General features: G+C 40.6%; 2 long non-coding RNA genes across 2 annotated transcripts in view; one reads left to right on the plus strand and one right to left on the minus strand.

Moving 5' to 3' along the window:
- Positions 1-25,504, plus strand: part of LOC105708026 (uncharacterized) — a 112,145-nt gene that overhangs the window by 73,451 nt on the left and 13,190 nt on the right. The gene's annotated exons all lie outside the window — the stretch shown is intronic.
- The window catches only part of LOC135276064 (uncharacterized), a 191,121-nt gene that overhangs the window by 2,288 nt on the left and 163,329 nt on the right, over positions 1-25,504 (minus strand). The window contains exon 2 of the long non-coding RNA XR_010343627.1: positions 1,623-1,697. This is a non-coding gene — a long non-coding RNA (uncharacterized LOC135276064). The remainder of the gene's footprint in view (positions 1-1,622; positions 1,698-25,504) is intronic.

Here is a 25,504-nt window from a genome sequence, read left to right on the forward strand (position 1 = left end):
TTATTATTATTTTTTAAGATAATGCAAACCACCCAAAGAAGTTTGAGGAGGGTGACAGTTTGCCATTCCCACACAAACTCACTACCAGGTTATAATAATAGCAAGTCTCAAACCAAATTCTGCTACACAAACAGACATTTGCTATAACAAACGTTCACTAACAAGTGAGCACAAAATGGCTCACATGGCCTCTTCTGGAGGCTTGATGAAGTCATAGCCCCTGTCTGGCCTTTTAGATGCTCTGGTGAGCACCTCACGTGAACTTCTGTTCACTGGAGACAAAAGTCAATACTGCAGAGGCAGGATTCTGTCACCCTTATTATAGTCAACATCAGATAGCAAGGATATTCCACATTGATGGCTACACACCGATGGCTGCCAACAGAGCCTATTAGCAATCAAGTCTCCCAGGGTAGTAGGCTACCAGGTTCCCTGGATTCGAGTACTCTGATTAGATGAGGGTAGAGATATTTTAGCCAGTCCACTTATTAAGAATCCTTTTAATTTTACCAATAAAAGATCATTTCTGAAATTTGTTAAGTAACTCAATAGAACACAGTTTTGCATGATAAAAACCCATTTTTGATATTCAGTGTGTAAGATATTCAATGGTGAAGCTTTGACTATTGATTGAGATCCAGACAACAGAAGCACTGGTGGGTGGACTCCGGATGAATGTGCCAGCTGACCACCCCTGGCTGCTCTTAGTTAAAGCTGCAACTAACTGGCACATATGTAGTATCTGTCTATGTTGAAGCATTTTATAGTATATTGCTGTCATCATTACAGGCCCTTAAATCTCAAAGTCTAAGGCCCCAAACCCCCTGGACTCCATAGGTTCTCCTGCTCAGTGGAAGGCTTACTCATTTCCTCCTACTCCCCTTCATAGGATGTGGTTGACCACTGGATCCAGATAAAGCAATCACAATAGTTCAGTGTTTTCCAAACTACATATTATGAACCATTAACAGATTGTAATATCAGTTCAATGAGACATGACCAACATTAAAAACAATGAAATAGAATATGTAGACATAGCAGAAAGCATTACATATAATAAACATAAGTATTGCTTAATGAAATTTTGTTACTGTTAGATATTTGTTGTATGTGTTCACTGGAATACAGTGTAAAATATAAAATATCTTTTAAAAAGTATTGGCCCCATGCGGTGGCTCACGCCTATGATCTCAGCACTTTGGGAGGCCAAGGCAGGTGGATCATGAGGGAGTTTGAGACTAGCCTCACCAACATGGTGCAAACCCGTCTCTACTAAAAATACAAAAATTAGCCACGTGTGGTGGCCCATGCCTATAATCCCAGTTACTCAGGAGGCTGAGGCAAGAGAATCACTTGAACCCAGGAGGTGGAGGTTGCAGTGAGCCGGGATGGCACCACTGTACTCCAGCTTGGGCAACAGAGCAAGACTGTCTCAAAAAAAAAATATTTGAAAACTGTGCTTCAGAAAAAGTTGAAAGCAATCAAATTGTTGAAAATACATTCCACAAGATTGGTATCATTTGCTCTTCAAATACCACTTAAATACCAATGCTCTAGATACACATTTGGGCAAAACATTTCTCTCCCTCTTCAAGGGCATAGTCCTGGCCAAAGATACTTACTTGTATCACTGGGCAAAATAGTTGGCATCTTAATCTGCACCACCAGCATTCGGATTTATGGTGACTTCACTGCTCCTGCCAAGGACAATAAATGGGTACTTCCTTTATACTTATGTAACTATGGGATCAATCTTGGTAATTTTCCAAAAACAAAACAAATTCATTCCAAAGAGTCTGAGAGCCTCTCAGCCTCCCCAAATAAAAACTCTGAGCAGCATCCCAATGGCCGTTTCAGCAAAAACAAAGGAGGAAAAAGAAAGAAATCCTGTCTTTACCAGGTACCAGTATCATGCCTCAGAAATAGTCTGTATCCTGAACACATACCCTAAACCAGATGTTTTCTTTTATATAAGATAAATTGGAGAAAATGGTTGACGCTTTTCTGACAATTGCACTGACTCCTTCTTTGCTTAAAAATGGTGGCTTGTGTGGAGAGAAAAATCTGTAATGCATAACCAAGTTCCCTAGTTTGGTCAAGTGTTTTTAAGAACTCTTATTGAAAGGGAGCACTACCCCAGAAGTGGTTCTTAACTTCCAACAGCATTTTTCTTAGCCAAGTCATCAATGCTACAAAGTCCTACGTAAGAATTGACAATGGAGTTTGCTGGGATGAATATATTTACATGATATTTTAAACTTAAATCTAGTTTTTGCTTAGTAATATGAATAAAAATTTGTGGTATTGACTGCTCTCACACACACACACACACACACACACACACGCATTTTAATTTTATTTATTTATTTGAGACTGAGTCTTGCTCTGTTGCCCAGTCTAGAGTGCAATGGCATGATCTCGGCTCATTGCAACACCTTCTGGGTTCAAGTGATTCTCCTGCTTCAGCTTCCTGAGTAGCTGGGATTACAGGCACCCACCACCATGCCCAGCTAATCTTTTTACTTTTAGTAGAGATGGGGTTTCACCATGTTGGACAGGCTGGTCTTGAACTCCTGACCTCAGGTGATCTGCCTGCCTCAACCTTCCAAAGTGCTGGGATTATAGGCAGGAACCACCATGCCCTGCCACACATGCATTTAAAAAAAGTTTAAGAACATCATGTGTTGAGAGTGATGACTGAAAAGCCAGTTTGTTCTATCAGTGGGACATTCCAATGGAAGGATACAGTTGGTTTAGCTGGGAGGAGAAAGTGCTTAACCACGAGTGGAAACTGCTGAAAGGAGCTCACTAAAGATGGTGCATAGTAAGATCATTCCCAGAAACCAGAGGGAAAGGATTTGTGATGTCTGGGGCAGAAATCTAGGAGAAAAGTGATTGGGAGGGGCCTGCATTGGGTATATGCAAGGACGCTTGTTGAAGAGAAATAATACAATGTGTGATGAGGAAGCCTGTGAGCCAGGGTTATAGGAAATGACTCAGAGGGTAATGCTGTCGAGCCATGTAAAGCACCAGAACCAAGGAAAGGGCTTGAACACACTAATGAACCACATCGTGCTTGGGGCAACCAATAGAAGGTGAGAGCCCTCACTTAATGCATCCATGCAGTGTGAGAAATAATCTATCGAACAAGCTCTTTTTCCTATTCTAGCAAACAAAATAGTCCAATTCTCCCAAAAGACCTCACAGCTGGCACCTTTTTTTTTTTCCCCCAAGAATGGCACCTTTTTTTTTTCCAAGAATTAGGAAACCATGAGAAATATCTGCCTTTCATAATTTGCATTTTTGATGTATACCCTCATAAAAAATGAAAGGAATCTTCCCAAATTAAGCACATTTTAGTTTCTTTAACCTACAGTATGTAGCATATCATGCAATGTATAGCGAGCTGGTTAAGTTTATCCTTGGACACATGTTATCCACCCTTGTTGTGTTGGATGCTGAGTGAAGGTGAGTAGGGTAGAGGGCACAGGAAGGAGCTTCAGAGAACTGTGGCTGTGCAAGAGGTATTCCAATGCAGAGGCAAGGGGCAGCCCATGGCTTCACATCCCATTTGCTGGAGATCTAGGACAGGGATACCTGGAGTTTGATTATTTAAATTGGTTGGACTGTGCTGGCCCCAAATACCTATTATTTGACTTCTCAGATCTCTGCTAGTTCTACATAAGATGCATAAAGATTGAAATGTTAGGTTCCAGGCCTGGGCTCAAATCCTGACTCTGCCACTTACAAGCCAAGACTTTAGGGGCAATTAAGCAACCTTCCTGTGCCTCAGTTTCCTCAATTGTGAAATGGGGTTAAAGCACTACCTCATTAGGTTTTTCTGTTTGTTTTGAGACAGGATCTCACTCTGTTGCCCAATCTAGAGTGCAGTGACGCAATCACGGCTCACTGCCACTTCTACCTCCGAGGCTCAAGCAATCCTGCCTCAGGCTCCCAAGTAGCTGGGCTACAGACCCATGTCACCATGCCTAACTAATGTTTTTTTTGTGTGTGTGTGTGTGTGTGTGGAGATGTAGTCTCGCTGTATTGCATAGGCTGGGCTCAAGTGATCCTCCTGCCTTGGCCTCCTAAAGTGTTGGGATTACAGTTGTGAACCACCATGCCTAGCCCTCATTAGGTTTTTTGTAAGGATAAAATTATTCATGAGGATATACTAAGTGCTCACTAGCTATTATTATTATTATACTGAAGGGAGGCAGTATAGCATAGTGGTTCAAACAAGGATTCGGAGCCAGACTATTTGGACCTGAATTGTGGCTGTGTGACCTTAGGCAATTTCCTTACATTCCCTTCACTTCAGTTTTTTCATTTGTAAAATAGGGATAAGAGGAGTACTTTCTTCAAAGGAAATGAGCAAGAATAAAAGGAGTGAATATATTTAAAGTATTTAGAACTGTGCCTGGCTTAACTGTTTGCTGTTACTATGATTGTGCTTATTTTGATTGTTTTTTGTTTATTTGTTTTTTAAACCTAGCATTGGGCCTGGCCCATGCTTATTCAGAGGCTGTTGAACACATGAATGAATGAATAAATGTAGTCTAATTCAGTGAACTGCAGTATACATATTGGCTGTTCATAGCATTCCACATTTGCCAAATACACTTGGATTTGTCTGCATCACACACAGCTTTGGATGAAGCACAGACATTTTTAGATACTGTCCCCAGCTCCGTCTCCTGTTTTGCCCCGTGATGCTCAGTGCTTAAAGGGGAGCTATAGGACATGGGACCATGACAGCCTCGGGAAGCAACACTAAAGAGTCGTCCTAAATTCCCAAAGTTTGGAAACCCAAGAAGGAAATACAAGTTACAGACAAAAATCCAACTGCCCTCCATCCCTTTCTATGGGAACATTTCTGGCAGAGAGAAATGCCACTGTCATTTGAATGCTTGGGCAGTGCTGCTGGGGAACTGAGTAGGACCCAAGAGCAGAAGAACTCCCCCATTAACCCAGAGATGGATCTATCTGCCGCCTGGGTGGCAGCAGCAGTTCCGCCCCTTCATAAACATCAAGACACAAAATAATGGAATGTTTAGTCTGAGTAATACATTAAGGAAATCAATTAGGCCCACATGCAACTTTCTAAGATTTTAATTACAGTACTTAGGGTACCACACTAGAGCAGTTTGTCAGGAGCATAATTTGTTAATGAATAACAACTGACACAGTGAATTAGTTGGGATTGTAATTAGCTCTTGCTAGCCATCCATTGGAACCCTGATCAAAGCCAGTCAGTGAAAGACGGAGAAATCTGCTGTAAATGATAACCTTGACAGCTCTATCTGGGCCGCCTCCTTGATGCCCGTGTACCCAGAGGGGCCTGGTGAAGACCACATGCACATTTCAGCTCCAGTGTGGTCTTCAGAAGAGCAGCCTCAGCCTCAACCTCAGCCTTACCTAGGAGCTTATTCAAAATGCAGAATCTCTGGCTCCACCTCAAACCTACTAAATTGGAATCGGCATTTTAAGATGCCTAGGTGATTCATAAGGACATTAAAGTTTGAGAAGCGCTGGAGGAGTGGAAAGAGCAGAGGTTCAAAATCAAATGGATTTTGTAACTCCTGACACACTCACCTTCTCACTAAAGATGTGTCTGCTGCCCTTGGGTGATTGCTAAGCAATTGCTTTGAGCCTCAGTGTCCTTTTCTGTAAATTGGACCTGCTAATACCTATGCTGCTGACTCATTGTGATGACTAGCAAAAGCATCTGCATGTGCCTCCAAGTAGTAGGTGAACAGTGAATGATGACATAGGAGAAACTCGACAAGGCTTTCTGAGGAGTGGGCCTGGCTGAATAGCCCTTTTCTCTGACCTGGCTCCCTTTTATGATGCCTTTTCTGAAAAGTCTCTGAGGACTTTCACCTCTCCAATCTACAATGCTGTAGGACCAGAAGAAAAAAGATAAAATATTACAAATAATTTTATCTTTGTAATATTTTAGAAATATAAGAGTAAATATTTTTAAAGAGAAAATAATGAAAATAGTAAAATTAGCCAAAGCATATGCTAAAAGTAGACTGAATGGTCTTAATTTTTATTTCCATAGGTTATTGGGGAACAGGTAATGTTTGGTTACCTGAGTTCTTTAGTGGTGATTTGTGAGATTTTGGTGCACCCACCACCCAAGCGGTATACATTGCACCCAATTTGTAGTCTTCATCCCTCACCCCTTTCCCATACTTTGCTCATGAGTCTCCAAAGACCATTGTATCATTCATATGCCTTTGCATCCTCATAGCTTAGCTCCCACTTATGAGTGAGAACATACAATGTTTGCTTTTCCATTCCTGAGTTACTTCACTTAGAATAGTCTTCAATCTCATCCAGGTTGCTGCAAATGCCATTAATTCATTCCTTTTTATTGCTCAGTAGTATTCCATCATATATATATATATTCCACATATTCTTTATGCACTCATTGAATGATGGGCATTTGGGTTGGTTCCACATTTTTGCAATTGCAAATTGTGCTGCTATAAACATGTGTATGCAAGTATCTTTTTTGTATAATGACTTTTTTTCTGGGTAGATACCCAGTAGTGGGATTGCTGGATCAAATGGCAGTTCTACTTTTAGTTCTTTAGGAATCTCTACCATGTGTCTTTGTTTTGTTTTTTAAATGTTTTTTTTAATGTTTCTTTTTTTTTTTTTTTTGAGATGGAGTTTCGCTCTTGTTACCCAGGCTGGAGTGCAATGGCGCGATCTCGGCTCACCACAACCTCCGCCTCCTGGGTTCAGGCAATTCTCCTGCCTCAGCCTCCTGAGTAGCTGGGGTTACAGGCACACGCCATCATGCCCAGCTAATTTTTGTATTTTTAGTAGAGACGGGGTTTCACCATGTTGACCAGGATGGTCTCGATCTCTTGACTTTGTGATCCACCCGCCTTGTCCTCCCAAAGTGCTGGGATTACAGGCATGAGCCACCACGCCCGGCTGAGGATCAAATTTTTTATGGAACAATCCTTGGATGCTATATACACAAGGAATATATTCTTTTTTTTTTTCACATCTGCAACATTTATGTTTTAAAGGAATGGATTTCGAGAGAAAACAATGTGGCGCAGAAATATGGAATAGAAAATAAATACAAATGTAGGCTATTTTGCTAATTGTTTTATAACCACAACAAACTAGTACAGAGAATGCCCTGTACAAAACACAAAGGTTCAAACATCAAGGTGTTCCCTTAGCAAGGCTGAAAATTTCAGTCTCTGGTATTTGGAATTTAGGCTGCAGTCCTTGTTTTTGGATGGATCACTGGGTGTGTGGCACAACAGTCCATGCTTTTTTTTTTTTTAATGAGATGGAGTTTCACTCTTTTGCCCAGGTTGGAGTACAATAGCCTGATCTCAGCTCAATGCAACCTCCACCTCCCAGGTTCAAGTGATTCTCCTGCCTCAGCCTCCCGAGTAGCTGAGATTACAGGTGTGCACCACTATGCCCAGCTAATTTTTGTATTTTTAGTAGAGACGGGGTTTCACCATATTGGCCAGGCTGGTCTTGAACTCCTGACCTCAGGTGATCCGCCCACCTCGGCCTCCCAAAGTGCTGGGATGACAGGCGTGAGCCACCACGCCCAGCCTTTATATTCTTTATAAAACATGAAAACTTTAAAATATGTATGTTGAAGCCAATTTCTTATTTAAAAAACATTGAGAAAGATATTAGATATGTTTGCATAAAGCATCTAAATAGGATATTGCCCATTTTTAAAATAAGAGTTTACTTTTAGAAATATAACTTTTGAATATCAAGTTTGATGCTTGAAATGGCTATACTCAATTCCTGATCAAAAGTTTTTAACAATGATCTCTTCAAATGTTGGATATTCACCATCAGTGAGAAAATTTGCATAAGGATGTTATATAATAGTATTTAGAACATTGCTTTACAACAATTCCAAAAGTCATAATAGTTGAAATTATAGTTAGGACTATAATAGCCCATCCTTTTATTGACAAATTTACTATTGTAATTTCTTGTGATAATGCAAATGCTTTTCAAATCTAGTTAACTTTGTCATATCTGGTACTTCAAAATAATAATATGACTCTAATTTGCAGAACTCTCACATATCATTAGAGCAGTTGCCATGCAGATGACTTGAATGCTACTAAAGGGCACATCAATGACAAATGACCAGAAATTCTAAATATGTTGGCAGGCCACCCCAGGAGCTTGACATCCCTTTCTTTCAATGCAGACAGGTGGCACCTTGGTCTGTGTACTATAAGCCTTGGACATCAGGAACACAAACTTCTCCATAAGCCCCATGGGCCACTTGTCCATGATGAGCTGTTTGGACTCTACATTTAGCTGCTGATGTGGCTGCGTGGATGGAAGGCCTCCTCCTTGGCTCTGCTCAGCATGTTGAAGTTGAGCCATTATTGCACAGTAGTACTTATTATTCTCCTGCCCACAGTGACTGTGAGGTATACAGACCGATCCCACTCATCTTGAGCCACCCTCTGAAGAGACCCAAATAAGGCTGCACATGGTCAGAGGTGACCAATTCAGGGTCCCTGGCAGCCCTGAAGGTTTATGGATTGAAGATATTGTGGCACAACTGTAGTCTATTCGTGACACATAACTTGGCCAGTTAGAAGGCTTTGGATTACTCAGTGGCAGAAACCAAGCCAACCTCTTTCTCTGTCACTTCTTCAGTTTTTGCAAGGTGGGCTCTCCTGCCCATTCTTCTTTTACTTTCTGCTCTAAGAACCGGTTAAAGGTCTTGGGTCCTTTACTGTGATGGATGAGACTTACTCATCTCTAATCAGTGTTCTTTTCTCCCAGATGACAACTTGACCCTGTTCATTGTTCTCACTCTGCACTAAGATGCCTGGATTACTCAGCACATGATTTGGGGTCAGATGTACTTTTTTTAGTGGTTTGACATGCTCCACTTCCTCTGGTAGTCATGGGGTGCTGCTTCACATTGGTCTTTCCTTGCACTGCAGTGATAACCTCCCACTCTTGTGTTTGGGGAATGGAAGAGGCAGAGAGTCAATGATTGGGAAGCAAGAGGCTTTGGCCTCATCTGTATTCTTTATTCTTTTACAAGGGCTTTCCACAGGAGCATTAAGCACATACCCAGATATTAATAAATTCTGCAATTTATTTTCAACTTTGTCTCTGAAAGTTAAACAGGATATTATATTGGAGGTTTTAGTTTATGTAATACCATACATTTTATTTTTAGGTCATATGCAGAAATTTTAGAAAAGATAAATTGAAAATGATAGCTTGCCAAACCCCGAGATATAATAGGGTTGAGAGAGTGCAGATTTAGGAAGAACTTATGGGGATTCTTTGGAAACAGTTGTGGCTGTGTTGTGAGTCCTCCTTTTCCATCCAAGGAGGAGGGTTGAAAGGGGAGCTTCCCCCTTTACCTTGTCAAGGAAGAGGAGTTCAAAGGGACCATGCAGTGAACAGTTAGGGGAACACACAGGCCTGTCGTCTGACCCCTATTCCCCCACCACACCCAGGATATCAGAGGATGAGAATTGTTCCTGCTGGGGATTAGTCTTCCCTCTCAGATTTTGTCTGGACAAAGACAGAATAGTTTATCTGACAACCCTTGGTGGAGTCATCTTGTTATCTTATCCAATAGGGTTATTAAGTGGGGAAGAAATGGCCTCAACAGAGGGTAAGTTGCACTTCTGGATTCCTAGGAGCAGAGGAGAGAGTAAGAAATGCTGGATCAGTAGGCTTTTACTTCAGTCAAGAGCATAGCCTGTGGGAGCCTATCAGTGAGCTGCCCCAGAAAGCAGCTTTGACATTTCCCATCCCCACTGCCCAAACTGCTTATGATACACCCAGTCAGGTAAGACATTATCTGTTACCTTTTTTTTTCTTACCGCTGACACCTATCCAGTCCTCCCCTAACCCAGCCTTGAGGGGGGTAGGAAACTGCCATTGACCAGCTGGGGGAGGCGAACATTGGCAGGTGAAGAAAATGACCATATTTCCCCTTTTCTCCAGTCCATGCCCTCCTCTCTTAGGGAGGAGAAGAGAGTTATAATTTCAAATAATTTGGCGTCTTTGAGTATTATTACACAAGATTCAACTTTTCAGTCACTGAATATATACTGTGTTCGCAGGCATAGGTGGCCATCAGATTTTTGATCAGAAAATGATCAGTAAATTATAAGATTGCCTGAGTTTTCATCCCATTGAATACCTCTAGAAATTTCCTTTCCAAACTAGTTGTTCAAGTAATTTTCCTTCTGTTTGTGAATGCACTGAGGGTTGAGATTGTCTTGTTCATTGTTAAATCCAAAGCATCAAGCTTAGTATTGAGGAGTAACAGGTGCCAGTAAATTAGTTCCCTTCCCCATCACTGCATAATCTGTAGCCTTCACTGTTCAGTCTTATCAGAACTCTTGAACAGATCGATTACCTTTTTATTTTGCTGCAAGCCTCATTCCTAGGTTTGTCTCTCCAATTCTAAGAACACTTCGATTTTTAAAACTGTACTGAAAGGAGAAAGAAAATAACTTTCAAGGTCAACTGGTTGGGCTGTTGGGTCAACTGGGAAAGAAATAGATGACTTCTGACACAGTGTATGAAACTTTGTCCATAAAAAACAAACCATCCTGTTTCTGATGTTTCCACCTCTTTCAATGACATTGTTTTCCTTGGAAGAACAGAACATCTATTATTCAGACTCTGGATAGAGGAGTGAAATGGCCTAGGTCTAGAGATAAGGAGCAATTTACCACTGGCCAGCTGCTGTCCTTGCCATCTAATAAATATAGGTTTAAGTGAAAATATCCTTGGCTCATTGCTGCCTCTTTTCTAAAAGATAACTAGTTATTTTGAGCTGTGTTTTTTTCCTATCTTTAATGCATTTTTTGAAAAATGATGTAAATTTTTATCTCACTGTGTGATTTCCCCCTCTCTCCCAGCCTGTCCCCTGCCTCAGAAGAGCCTTACAACCACTCCTTAGATTATTTTCAAAGCCTCCCACCACCTGGTTCCCTTGACCCTGGTTTCTCCCTTCATTCTTCCCATTGATCCTCCACGACACACATTTCCTAAAATTCAGCCCTGGCCTCCTTGTCAAGAGCTCCCATGGTTCACTGAACATGGTTCTCTTCAAAGGTACTTGAACCTGGCCTTCAAGGCTCTCTACCTTTTTTTTTTTTTCCTATTGTGCTTTTTACTGCTCCAGCCAATTTTACCAACGGCTGCTTTGTAAAAATATTGTTTTCTTTTTCTAGAACTTTCTGTTTCCTCTCTTGGAATGTGCCTTCTCTCCAATTCTGCGTGCTCTACCCGCTCATCCTTCAAAGCCTAGAATTAGAATTGCCTTTTCCTTGATAATTTCCCCAATCTCTCCAGCTGAAAGCGGGATGCCACTCATCACAGGGTTGTGGAAAGGATTGAACAAGATGATGCACAGAAGCAGACAGTAGAATGGTGGTTTCCAGGAGCGGGGAAGAGGGGGAAATGGGGAGTTGCTGTTCAACAGGTATAAAGTTTCAGTGATATAACATGAATAAATTTTAGAGACCTGCTGTAAACATTGTGCCTGTAGTCAACAATATGGTATTGTACAGTTGAAAATATATGAAGAGGGTAGAGCTCATATTACGTGTTCTTACTTCCATAAAGAAAGATTATGCATGTGGATATGCAAGATGAAATGCCTAGCACATACCAGACACACAATAGTTCTTTCTTTCCTATTTTAAAAAATTCTTTGAACTCTAAAGGCATTTACCCATTCTCTTCTAGAATAACAGTTGTTCCCATTTACTTTGTATCATAGTTATTTGTATGCATATCTTGTTACAGCACAGTGAGAAAAAAGAGGCATAGATTTTGATGTCTGACATCTGTTTGTGAGACTTACCTCCAACACTGAGTAGCTGTGTGGTCTTGAGTAAGGTTCTCCATTTTTCTTCCTTTTTTTTTTAAAAAAGACTTTATTCTTATAGAGCAGTTTCAGAGTCACAGAAAAATAAAAGATAAAGAGACTTCCCTTATACCTCCTGCCAGCATACAGGCATAGCCTCTCCCATTATAACATCCCCCACCAGAGTGGTCCATTTGTTGCAACTGATGAACCTATGTTGACACATCATTATCACTCAAGGTTCATAATTTACATCAAGTTTACTCTTGGGATTGTACATTCTATGGGTTTAGACAAAAGTATAATAATCTGTATCTACCATTATGATACTGTACAGGATATTTTGTGTGCCCTAAAAATAGTCTGTGCCCTATTCATCTCTCCTTCTCATACTCAATTTCTTTTAAGACTCGTTTTTCCATCATCTGTTAGGGAAAAAAAAGAGAATAACGATAATCATCTCTCTGATTCTGTGGGTGGATTAAATGTGACAATACATGTGAAAACGTCCAGAACAGAGCCAGATACCAGATACGGGCTTGGAGCCCTACTGTGGTTTCCTTCCTTCTTTGAGGGTGGTGACTATCATGTCTACATGTTTCTAGCCCTGTGGCCCAGAGCATGTAGGCTTTGTGCACAGTCATGGCTCAGTAAATGTTTGCTGAATGAATGAATGAATAATTGGGTGAAAGGAAAGAAGAAAAAAAGGAAGGAAGGGAGGAAGGGAGGGAGGGAAATGACATTAAATGAAAGAGTTGGCCCATTTATGTCTTCTTTGGAATACAAAGTTATGAGGAGTTTCAACTTAAAGATAAGTATCTCCAAAGAGAACTGGGATAGTTCCTTTTCTTGCTCACCTGTGACATTTTCAGCAGCACCAAACGTCACATCTAGAAAGGAAAGCCATTTGAAGTTTCCAATGTCTAGAAGTCAACAGCGGATAAGCCAGCAATGCTGTCTCTATTAAAGAATGAGTTGTCCTGACATTTGTTAAAATGGTGGGAAAACTTTATTTAAGACTATCACAATAGGGGTTAACTCTGTTGTAACGGAAAAGGGAGATCAAGTGCATCTCCAAATACAAGGACAAGTGGATATTTTTTGCCAAGGAGAAGGGTAAAAGGGTCAGTGGATGGAATATTTCCAAGAGGGGGTGGGGGAATTCTGTCTTGCTGAAGGTAGGTTATGGACATATACGTCAAAGGTAGGGGGTGAGAAACTTGATCATATATAAGGGTGATCCGATACTAAGAGTGAGGGATTCTTCCAACTGACAGCAGGATTCTTTCTAAAAGTAGGCTAGACGGGTGGAAGACAGGACAGGGGCCAAGAGTGAGGACTAGTTGAAAGGTGGGCTCAGAGGAGCCTGACTAAAGTCTGGTAAGAGAAAGTCTTTGTCCCCTCTCATCTCACAGGAAATAAAGGCTTTAAAGGAGGTCCAGGGAAAGCCATCTAGCCTCATCTAGCTGAGGGGAGTAGGAGTAGCATGAGTTTATAGCACAATGTCAGAAGCATCTCTGTCTCTTGAGTTTTCATTTATAAGAGGTATATACAACACTGCCTTTCTTCTGGACTACCTTAGTGGATGTATTTGTTTCCTGTGGCTGCTGTAATAAAGAACCACAAGCATGGCAGCTTAAAACATAAGAAATGTATTATCCCACAGTTCTGTAGGCCAGGAGTCTGAAATCTGTATCACTGTGCTGAAATCAAAGGGTCAGCAGTGTTGCCTGCTTTCTGGAGGATCTAGGGGAGAATTTGTTTGTTGCCTCTTCGAGTTTCTGGTGGCTGCCAGCATTCCTTGGCTTGTGGCTACATCACTTGAATCACTGCCTATGTCTTCACATGGCCTTCTTCTCTTCTTTCTGCTCTAATCTCCCTCTACCTTTTATAAGAATGCATGTGATTGCATTTAGGGCCCACCTGGATAATTCAGGGCAATCAACCCATCTCAAGATTCTTAATCTAATTACATCTACAGAGACCCTTTTTCTAAATAAGGTTATGTGTACAGGTACCAGAATTAGAACATCGCATCTTTGGTTGGCCATTATTCAGCCTACTACAGCTATCCACATGGATTCTTAGAACCTGGATTTATAAAGGGCTTGGAGGTACTTCATGATCTTAATAGAATTCAGAGCATTACAGATTTATTTGAAGTAAATTCTAGATTTTTTTGCAGTAAAATGATTCTTAAGGTTATTTGAAAGTTTTATTGTTTTAGAGTTGCATTGAGGTTTGCTGGTGTGGGTAGTGACTGGAAATCTTCACTTGGCCTATGAAGTCTTTCTATCCTTTTGCATTAGGATGTCTAATAAGTATCAAATTTAACAGAATTGGCTGGGCATGATGGCTCATGCCTGTAATCCGAGCACTTTAAGAGGCTGAGGCAGGCTGATCACCTGAGGTCGGGAGTTCAGGACTAGCCTGAACAACATGGAGAAACCCCACCTCTACTAAAAATACAAAATTAGCTGGGTGTGGTGGTGCATGCCTGTAATCCCAGCTACTCAGGAGGCTGAGGCAGGAGAATCACCTGAACCTGGGAGGTGGAGGTTGCGGTAAGCCGAGATGGCGCCATCGCATTCCAGCCTGGGCAACAAGAGTGAAACTCCATCTCAAAAAAGAAATTAACAGAATTTTTATTATTTTCCCTCTACCAAACGTGTTCTTCTCTAATTCCTCCACATGTCAGCAAATAGCAGCACCATGCATCCAACAGCTCAAGCCAAAAGCCTAGGTGTTCCCCATTCCTCCTTTTTCTTTTCCTCTAAAGGTAGTTGTGATTTTTAGCTAATGGTATAGAATGGGACTCATAAATTAGAACAGAGGCAGGAAATAGAGCTGTCTAGAGGAGTCTCTACCATGCCAGGCATTAACATTTTTGTTTTTGCTTATAGGGGAGTCTAGGAGTATTGAGGTGTTAGAATTGAGGCCCCCCTTGGGGGCCCTTGGCTGTGACTATTTTCCAAAAGGTACAAAAATATTTCAATACCTTGACAACTGGGAGAGCTCTCTAGGGACTCATCAGCTGAATAGCAACCCTGTTCATATCTAATTTACCAAGTCCGGTTGCCTTTACCTTCAAAAGATATCTCAAGTCAGCTAGTTCTGTCCGTTTCAACTGCTACTGCTCTAGAACCAGCCATCAATATCACTTGCCTGGACTTCTGCAATTGTCTTCTAGGGTTTCCCTGCTCCCAAGCACGCACCTCTGAAATGAATTCTACAAACAATACCCAGGGTAATCTTTTAAGAATATAAAATATATCATGTAATTCTTGTGCTGAAAATGAATCCTTTGTATATAATACACTTTCCAAACTTTATTTTTATTTTTGGATCTCCAAACTTCTTATCCTAACCTACAGATTGCCACACTATTTAGCTTTTACCGCTCTACTCTGATTTCAACTTCTCCACTTTCTTTTACTATCCCCAGTAGCCTTTTTTGTCTGTATCACTTTTCCTTCCATCATGGCACTTGCAGTTCTCTTGACTGCTATTCCTGCCTGGATATTGCTGTCTGTCTCCTCATTCAGGGCCCAAGTCAAAAGTCAAATCACCTTCCTCTATTCATCATAATGAGATTTAATGTGTATCAACCTTTTTCTTCATTCACTCAAACTTTTAGCGATTTTATTACTTTAAACTTGGCACTCTGTTGGGTACTAAGGGCACACAAGTGAATAAGACCCAGTTGCTCTCTTTAAGGGTCTCAGTTGAGTAAAAGAGGCAGAAAAATAACTTTAAAGACCTCAAGATATTTATGGTACTATGCAAAAATGAGCTATAATAGAAGTCTTGTGGGAGCAGAGAGGAGGACATAACACTATTAATAACTGTGCCTGGGGAAATTAAGGAAGGTTTTAGAGAGTAGCTGACTTCACCTGGATAATTATAATGGAGAATCCCTATTTTAGAATGAATAAACTGACATGGTTTATACTGTTCTACATAAGATCTAAGATTTATTCATGTTTGGTAAATATTTAAATATGAGGTACTCCTGATTTTCATCCACAATTTTAATGGGCCTTAAGTATATCCAAAGTAGATTTCTTTACTTTTTTATTCAGAGTGGGAAAAAGCACTTCTCCCATTCAAGTACTAACCATGCCTGGCCCTGCTTAGCTTCTGATATCAGACGTGTTCTGGGTGGTATGGTCATAGACAGAAAAAAACTTCTCCTTTAGCTTTTTGTAACAAAGATTGATTCAGCAAGTAATATCAGGAGGTAGAGATCTTTGAGTGGTAGGACTTGTTCCAGTCACAGTGAAGTGAGTGGTAGGTTATGGTCATCAGCTGTATTATTCCGTTTTCACACTGCTGTGAAGAAATACCTGAGCCTGGGTAATTTTTAAAGGAAAGAGGTGTAATTGACTCACAGTTCCACATAGCAGTTGAGGCCTCAGGAAACTTAAAATCATGGTGGAAGGTAAAGAAAAAGTGCCTTCTTCACAAGGTGACAGGAAAGAGCATGTGAAGCAGGAACTGTCAAACACTTATAAAACCAAATCACATGAGAACTCACTCACTATCACAAGAACAGCATGGGGAAAATGGTCCCCATGATCTAATCACCCCCACCCCATCCCTCCCTTGACATGTGGGGATAATGGGAATTACAATTCAAGATGAGATTTGGGTGGGAACACAGCCAAAATGTATCACCAGCTGACCTGTTTTTTAATCCCTGAAAAGGATGAGTGGATTCCTTATCCCTTGGCACATTCCTACTTGCCCTTCTCATTTCCTGAGAAGCTAGATGTCTTCCTAATTAATATTTGTAGAGATAGGAAAAAAGAGAAAATGTCAAACTCACAATTTTCACCTCATAGTTAAAATAACCATGATAACCATAGGGTTTTATCTTGCTCTTATATTTTTCCTTCCAACTAGTCATCAGAATTTATAATTATGTATTCATTTTTGAATTATTCATTGAATGTCTATGTCCCTGCTACATTGAAAGTTCCATGAAGTTCCATGAGGCAAATTTATATGGATCTACTGCTGTATCTCCATAGTGAGCATTTGGCACATAGTTGGTGCTCAAAATGTATTTATTCAGTGAATGAATGAATGAATGATCCTGATAATTTGAGTAAAAGCCTAAAAGAAGATAATCAGAGGATTCACATAAATTAAAGGATAATTGGGATTGTAAGGACACCTACTCCGGGGGCAAATCAACCTGTTGTGGTTCATAAGACATTTCCATTGGGTGTGAATTCCAGGGTCCCTACCATTCTGATACTTTCTTTCTTAAGGATAATTTAAATTAGACTCCTGAGACAGAAAACGCTCAAAATTATAATAATAGAAATATCATTATTTGCTCACTTAGCAAGTGTTCTCTGCTTCTAACAAAAGGGGAGACATGCTAGACATTATTCCTATCGTTAACAGAATATACTGAAATTTACTTAATATATCAAGAATATTTTTAAGATAAATTTAAGTAAATGGCTAAAGTTAAAATTTGGGAATAGATTGTTAACAGGCGGTCCAAATTGGAGAATAGGTTATTGAATGAATAGTTTACATTAGGCAACTAACTTCTTTTTATTCCTCTGAGTATCAAGCTCCACCTGCCTGTTGGTGGGAGAGGCTTCTGAGTGCCTTTACTATTGAAAAGGGGGAGTGATCACCCAGATGGTTTGACTGGGACTCAGTCAAGTGTCCTATCAAGTCTGTGGTTTCCCATCCTGATGTTATGAACTGACTTGTAGTCTGATCATGCACCTGTCTTTGGTTCCTTTTGATAGAAAATAATAGTTGAAAAGTGTTGGTGTCTTTTAGCCAAAGACTGTTAAAAGGACAGTTGAACAAATTTAGGTTTCTTGCTATGGCAGATAGATAGACCTGAAGAGTCCTGTTCCCTGATGAAGATGCTTTGTATAATTTTCTCACCTTGAGTCTAAATTGAATCTGAATGGGACCTGTGAATACATTGAAATATCTCTCCCATGTTTAGGTTACTACAGTCAAAAGGTAGGTTATATAGAGTGACCTGGCCTAATCAGGTAAGCTCTTGAAAGAAGATGAAATCTCAGAGCAATCATCTTCGTAGCTTGAAAGAAAGCAAACAGCAAGTTGTTAATTGCCTATGGAGGGGGCTTATGGGGCTAAGATGGCGAGGGTGGCCTCTAGGAGCAGAAAGCAACCTCTGGCCAACAGCCAGTAAGATAGGACCTCAGTTCTTGTATTAGTCCATTCTCACACTGCTAATTGTGGCCTTGATCACGTTGGGGGTCACCACCTGAGACACTGGTCACTACCTATGGAAGTTTGACCTGCAGACCCTGACTCAATGATGGATGAATGAATGCACTCTCACACCATTACAGTGATACAAGTGGGCTAGGGATGGCCGTTGGCTGCTTTCAGAGAGCTAAATGCAACCAAAGGACCCAGACTCCCTGTTCTTCCACACATTTATTCCTAACAGAGGTTCTAAGTTAACACATTTGTGGATCATTAACATGGTTAAAAGAGTGGTTATACGAATGATAAAAGCTTTAGGTTCCAGGCCTAGAGTAAACACTATTAACGGATAATTCCCCTTTGATCTCCCCCTGAGAGGACCATCCAGCACAAAGTTTACCTGAGCAAACAGAGTAGAGACAAAGGGATGTGTGTAAACAGACTTAACTGGGAAAGCCTCATCCCTATCTTTCCCTAACTTAATGGACTGGCCGGCCACCTTTGGCCCAATAAAACCTTTCGGCCTTCCAAAAGGTTTGAGACTAATCTATAAACTTTCCCTAATATATCTTTAATATTTTCCATAATATTTTGCCAACCACCCCGAGAGAATCTCAACAGCTAATAAAGACATACCTGAGACTGGGTAATTTATAAAGGAAAGAAGTTTAATTAACTCACAGTTCAGCATGGCTGGGGAGGCCTCAGAAAACTTAAAATCATGGTAGAAGGGGAAGCAAACACATCCTTCTTCACATGGGGGCAGCAAGGAGAAGAATGAGAACCGAGTGAAGGGGGAAGCCCCTTATAAAACTATCACCCCCATGATTCAGTTACCTCCCACCAGGTCCCTCCCATGATATGGGGATTATGGGAACTACAATTCAAGAGGAGATTTGGGTGGGGACACAGCCAAACCTTATCAGTCCTATATCCACAAGGAACTGAATTCTGCCAACAACCTGAATTAGCTTGGAAGAGAACCCCAAGCTGCAGATGAGAACATAGCCCTAGCTAACATCTTGATTTTGCCTTGTAAGAGTCTGAGAATAGGACTCAGCTTCCCAAGCCCAGCCTTTTGCCCCATGGAAAATGTGAAATAATAAATTTGTATTGTTTTTAAGCATCTAAATTTGTAATAACTTGTTATATACTAACATATAATAGAACACTAATATGAAGAGGTAATTGTAACAAGAGAGACAAAATAAAATGGAGGACCTTGGGGTATCTCAGTAGGAGAGTAATGGAAGGGGCTTTTTAAAAATAGAATTTGGGCTTGTGTTAGGTGATTCAGGGGAGACTTTAAGGGAACATAATTTTGCTCTGGTTTGGCTGCTATCAGAAAGCACGGCTATTCTGTGATTGCATAGTTCCTAGATAAGTTTTATGTAGGAGGTAGGAGGAACAGAGTAGAGTCAAATCTATAACAGATAAAGAAGAACCAGTCACTCTGTTAGCTGGTAGAAGGTGTTTGGCCATTTTCCTGGTTTGGCTGGTGCTTTTGTCTTTGGGCTGGGACATGATTCTGGAGTGGCTGTGTTTCATATCTTCTTCTGTAAGTGAGAGAGGCTTTGCTTATGTTCTAGAAGAGAATACCATGGGTTTGCTATTAGAGCCAGGCCAGCTCCATGCTGACAGCAATCAGGGGCTGCTCTAGTACAGGGTGAGTGAGAGTCACATGCTTCTACATCCTTACTAACCAGTTTTAATTAAAGCAAGTATCAGAAAAAATTCTGCTAGGTGTACACACATTTACTAACTAAATGCTTGTCAGCAAGTTATCATGAAAGGATTCTTGTGACCTGTTCTATACCTGAGGAAGTCTGCTCTTAGGTGCTCAACTTAACACTTTACATCAAAGGTTCATTTGTGGTTAATATGGTTTGGATCTGTGTCCTTGGCCAAATCGCATGTTGGAAGTAGGACCTGGTGAGAGGTGACTGAATCATGGGAATGTTTTCTTATAATGGTTTATCACCATCCCCCTTTGTGACAGTGAGTGAATTCTCATGAGATCTGGTCATTTAAAAGTGTGTAGCACCTCCCTGCTCTGTCTCTTGCTCCTGCCATGTAAGACGTGGCTGCTCCTGTTTCACTTTCCATCAAAACTGTGTTTTCTGAGACTTCTCCAGAAGCCAGGTAGATGCCGGCATCATGCTTTCTGTATAGCCTGCAGAACAGTGAGCCAATTAAACCTTTTCTTTATAAATTACCCAGTCTCAGGTATGTATGTATGTATGTATGTATGTATGTATGTATGTATGTATGTATACATTTAGAGATAGAGTCTTGTCCTGTCACCCAGGCTGGAGTGCAGTGGTGTGATCATAGCTCACTGCAACCTCTGCCTCCTGGGTTCAAGCAATTTTCATGCCTCAGTCTCCTGAGCATCTGGGCAAGTGCCACCATGCCCAGCTAATTTATTTATTTATTTTTTAGCAGAGACAGCGTCTTCAACACCTGGCCTCAAGTGATCCACCTACCTTGGCCTCCCAAAGTGTTGGGATTACAGGCATGAGCCACTGTGCTCAGCCAGGTATTTCTTTGTAGCAATGTGAGAATGGACTAATACAGTGGTGAAGGCTAAAGTTCCTGTTACCCTGAGAGATGGCATTAGGCAACCAACACCTTTGAGAATTCACAGCTGAACATGGAACCACTTAGAGATTTCACTTATGGCAATATATCCCTAATATAGTTCCAGTGTAATATTTCTAAAATAATATCCCTGAGATTAAAGAATATGGGCCTCACTGAATTTCCATACCCTATTTATGCAAAGGTAGAAAGTGCTTCTCAAATATTGTTAGTCAATACATATATATCATCTAACTGCAGTTTCACCAGTGGATAGCCTGTTCATCATATTCATCATGCAATTTAATAAAAACCCATGTTTAATGTCCAATATACTAATTTGCAAAGTGTTTATTTTTGATTGAGATAGGATAACAGAAGAATGTATAATAGCTGTCTTGAAGAATGAGTGTCTAGATTAGAATTCACCTGACCCCCCCAAACTTTGCATACTTAAATATTCTGTAGTTTCTGAGCTAGAACTTGATCCAATCTGCCTCATTCTTGATTTCTACTGGAGTCACTAGAAGACCTTTTAGAAGCATTGATGTACCTGCAAACCAAGTACATCAGAATCTCTGAAGGTGGAACCCAAGGCATTGGTATTTTTTTCAGCTTTCCAGGTGACTAAAGCATACAGCCCAGGCCAATAACTACTAGCTTAATCTTAAAATGTAATAACACCATATAACCTGTGCTGAGGTGGTCTAAAAACAATTATGGTTATCTTAGCACATGGCATTTCATTAGAATTACCGGGGGAACATTTTTAAAAAAGATGCTTAGACCAATCCCAGATCAATTAAATCAGAATCTATGCCTGAGCACTTATATCTTAAACATTTCCAAGTGATTCTGATATGCAACCAGCATGAAGGATTATTGTGATAGGTGGTGAATGGACGGCTGCAGGCAGCTGGGATGTAAGAGTATATGAAGGAGAAGCTCCCATGGCCCTTCCACCTGTGTGACCTGAGGTGCTTCTTCCTCCCCAAGGGTTGGCAGGGGTATCTGGCAATCTCCCAGTGCTGACTCCCTTTCTTTTCCTGAACTTCCCAATCCCAGTTTGTATCTAATCTTAGACCTTTTTTAAAGTCATGAACCTAAGTCTGCTCCTTTCACCCTGTCTCAGCCTGCCCAAGTCCTCAGTGGGTCTCCTTGTTGGTTGACATGATAGTTAATTTCATGTGTCAACTTGATTGGACTAAGGGATGGCCAGATAACTGGGAAAACGTTATTTTGGGGTGTGTCTGTGAGGGTGTTTCCAGAAGAGATTAGCATTTGAATACATGGAAGAAAGAAGATCATCTTCATTAATGTGGGTGGGAATCATCTAGTCACTTAGGGGCACAAATATAACAAAAAAGCAGAGTAAGGGCAATTTCTTACTCTCTCTTCTTGAGCTAGGACATCTGACTTCTCCTGCCCTTGACACTGGAGTGCCTGGCTCTCAGACCTTTAAACTCCCAGCCACATGTAACAACAAAAACAATAAATAAACAAAAGGCCCCAATACAATAAAACAATAAAAATATACAAAGACCAGTTGTTCTGTCTTCTAAAACCACTAAAGTGTAGAACTTCTGTTCTTGGAGTTCTCCAACGTGGAAGGATAATTTTGAGGCAAAAATGCCACAAGATTCTGAACATTAGCTGGAAGCTCTTCCAGTATCCATGGCATTTTGGGTGGTCTGGGCATGGGCATTGTAGGACACTTACTCTGTACCCAGGCACTGAGTTTTGCTACCATCCTCTTGCCACCCCTCTAGTCATCATGGTAACCCCCAGATTATACTCTACCATTTCTAAACCTTTTAAATCCCCTGATAAATGTAGAGGTGATGGGATCAAAGTTCCACACCTAAAGTGCTACCCCAAAAGTGTTTCGCTGCTGGTTTTTGATACCAGATTTTTTGAAATCTTCTGTTAATGCAAGCTAGAATGTTTTTTGAATAGCTCATATTTTACCAATGAAACATTATTTCTAATATCCCTCATGCTAATTAACAAGCTCAATATGCAGCTTCACAAAATGGTATTTAAAGCAAGCACTTGTCTGAGTGCTTGTGGCAGGCGCTGGAGTTGGAGTAGGGGCTCCTGATTAGGGTCTTTCAAATGCTAACCAGCCACCTCTAGAATGTGGATTCCTGATTAGGGTACTTCACATATTAATTAACTCTTTCTAAGGTATAGATTACTTTTAATTTACACCTCCTATAGCTCACTATCTATGCTAAAGTATGTTCATGTAAATTATAGATAAGGTACTATATCTCTGAAGAGAAACCTCTTGCATGGTGGGTATGGAAATTAGCACCCATTTTGAGAGTGATCCAACAATATGTGTAACAAAGCCATAGAAAGTGCATTGTCTTTTACTTATAAATACAGTGGCTAGCTGTCCTGGTTTGCCAAAACTGGGGAGTTTCCCAAGACATGAGGCTTTCAGTGCAAGAACCAGGATAGTTCAATGCAAACTGAGACAGTCGGTCACTCTACCAGCAACTCTGTCTCTAAAAATCTATCTTAAGGTAGGGGTAGGAAAGGTTACTTCTAGGTGTTACTTATGAAAGTGCAAATTTGAATGCAGTTTACAGAATTAGCAATGGGGATGTTCTCACACTGCTACAAAGAAATATCTAAGACTGGGTAATTTATAAAGAAAAGAGGTTTAATTGGTTCACAGTTCTGTAGGCCGTATGGGAAGCATGATGCTGGTATCTACTTTGCATCTAGGGAGGCCTTAGGAAACTTACACTCATGGCAGAAGATGAAGAGGGAGCCGTCACTTCTCATGCCTGGAACAGGAGAAAGAGAAAGCAGAGGGGAGTGCTAAATAGTTTTAAACAACCAGATCTTACAAGAACTCATTATCATGAGAACAGCACCAAGGGGAAGGTGCTAAACGATTAATGAGAAACCACGTCTATGGCCCAATCACCTTCCACCAGGCCCCACCTCCAACATTGGGGATTACAATTCAATATGAGATTTGGGTAGGGACACAGATCAAACCCTATTAAGGGAATTTGTTGAATAAATTTTGGTATATCCACCCATGGAGTATTATAGTCCTAAAAAAACAGTTAGTCTGCTTAGGCTTACATAATAAAGTACCACAGACTGTGTGACTTAAACAACAGAGATTTATCTTCTCTTAGTTCTGGAGGCTGGAAGTCCCAGATCAAGGTATGGCAAGGTTGACATCTAGTGAGAGCTCTATTCCTGGGTTGCAGATGGCCATCTTCTTGCTATACCCTCACATGGCAGAAAAAGTGAGTGAGCCTCTGGTGTCTCTTCTTATAAAGATGTGAATTCTTTGGAATCACCCTTATAAATTCATTTAACCTTAATTACTTCCTTTCTCCAAATACAGTCACATTGTGGGTTAGAGATTCAACATATGAAATTCATGGGGGATGCAATTCAGTTCATAGCATCCTCATAGACTATTTGTAGAAAGGAAAGATGTTCACAATGTATTGTTAATGGAAGCCACAAAACAGTGTATATAGTATGATTCATATTTTATCTAAAAAAGCAAATAATATGTGTTCATAGAAAGACTGAAAGGCTATACAGAATGTTAACAATGGAAATTAAGGTAATTTTAAGTTTCTTTATACTTTCTATACTTTTCTGTTTTCCAAAATTTACAAAACCTTAATGTATAGTAATTTTTAAATAGGAAAATTATATTTTGAAAATATAGTGTCTGGTTAGATCACTGCCCTACCAGGGTATGATACAAAAATGGGTTCTAGATTTTTGGTAAGTGAGAAGAACAAATGCAGAGAGAGTCTATAGAATTCGTGTAAACCTGAGTTGAATATTCCCTTTATAATTTGGCAAATTGAGCCTTGCTCTTTATGGGGTTAGTGGTTAAACATGTAGTGTCTAGATACGACAGTCATGGTTTGAATCCCAGCCCTGCTGCTTGCTGGCTGGCTGTCCTTGGGCAAGTTTCTTTGTCTCAGTTGTGTGCAAGATAGGAAGAACAGGAATGCCTATCCCACTGGCTTGTTGTAAGGTTAGAGTGAGTTATTATGTAAAAGACCTTACAACAGTGCCTAGCACAGAAAAAGGTGTTCAATAAATTAGCAATTGTCGTTATTGTTATTATTATCTTTCTTCTAAGAGTGCTTGGCTTTTTGCATTATGGCTTTGAACAGCATACCCCCTGATCTCTGGGAGCAGCTTCTTAATTATTTTTAGGGTTGCTAAATTTATCAAATGAATATACAAGACACCCAAGTAAATCAGTATGTCCCAAATACTGCTGAAGGCATACTTACACTAACAGATTATTCATTATTTATCTGAAATTCAAATTTAATTGGGTGTCCTGTATTTTATCTGGCCATCTTTATTATTGTAGATATGACAACATTGAAAAGGAACCCAACAATGAAGCTTTTTTTTTTTTTTTTTTGAGACAGAATTTCACTCTTGTTACCCAGGCTGGAGTGCAATGGCGCGATCTCGGCTCACCGCAACCTCCGCCTCCTGGGTTCAGGCAATTCTCCTGCCTCAGCCTCCTGAGTAGCTGGGATTACAGGCACACGCCACCATGCCCAGCTAATTTTTTGTATTTTCAGTAGAGACGGGGTTTCACCATGTTGACCGGGATGGTCTCGATCTCTTGACCTTGTGATCCACCCGCCTCGACCTCCCAAAGTGCTGGGATTACAGGCGTGAGCCACCGTGCCCAGCCAATGAAACTTTCTTACTCAGATCTAAGCTGAGCCTGCCCCTGCTGCACTTCTGGTGCTGGTGTTACCTTTATAGTAAGGAATATGTGAAATGAATTCTAGGTAGGTCCTAGCTTGG

The sequence above is a fragment of the Aotus nancymaae genome, unplaced genomic scaffold, assembly GCF_030222135.1.
Source record: "Aotus nancymaae isolate 86718 unplaced genomic scaffold, 86718_ANA_hifiasm-v0.15.2.pri h1tg000003l, whole genome shotgun sequence".
Taxonomy (NCBI): Eukaryota; Metazoa; Chordata; class Mammalia; order Primates; family Aotidae; genus Aotus; species Aotus nancymaae.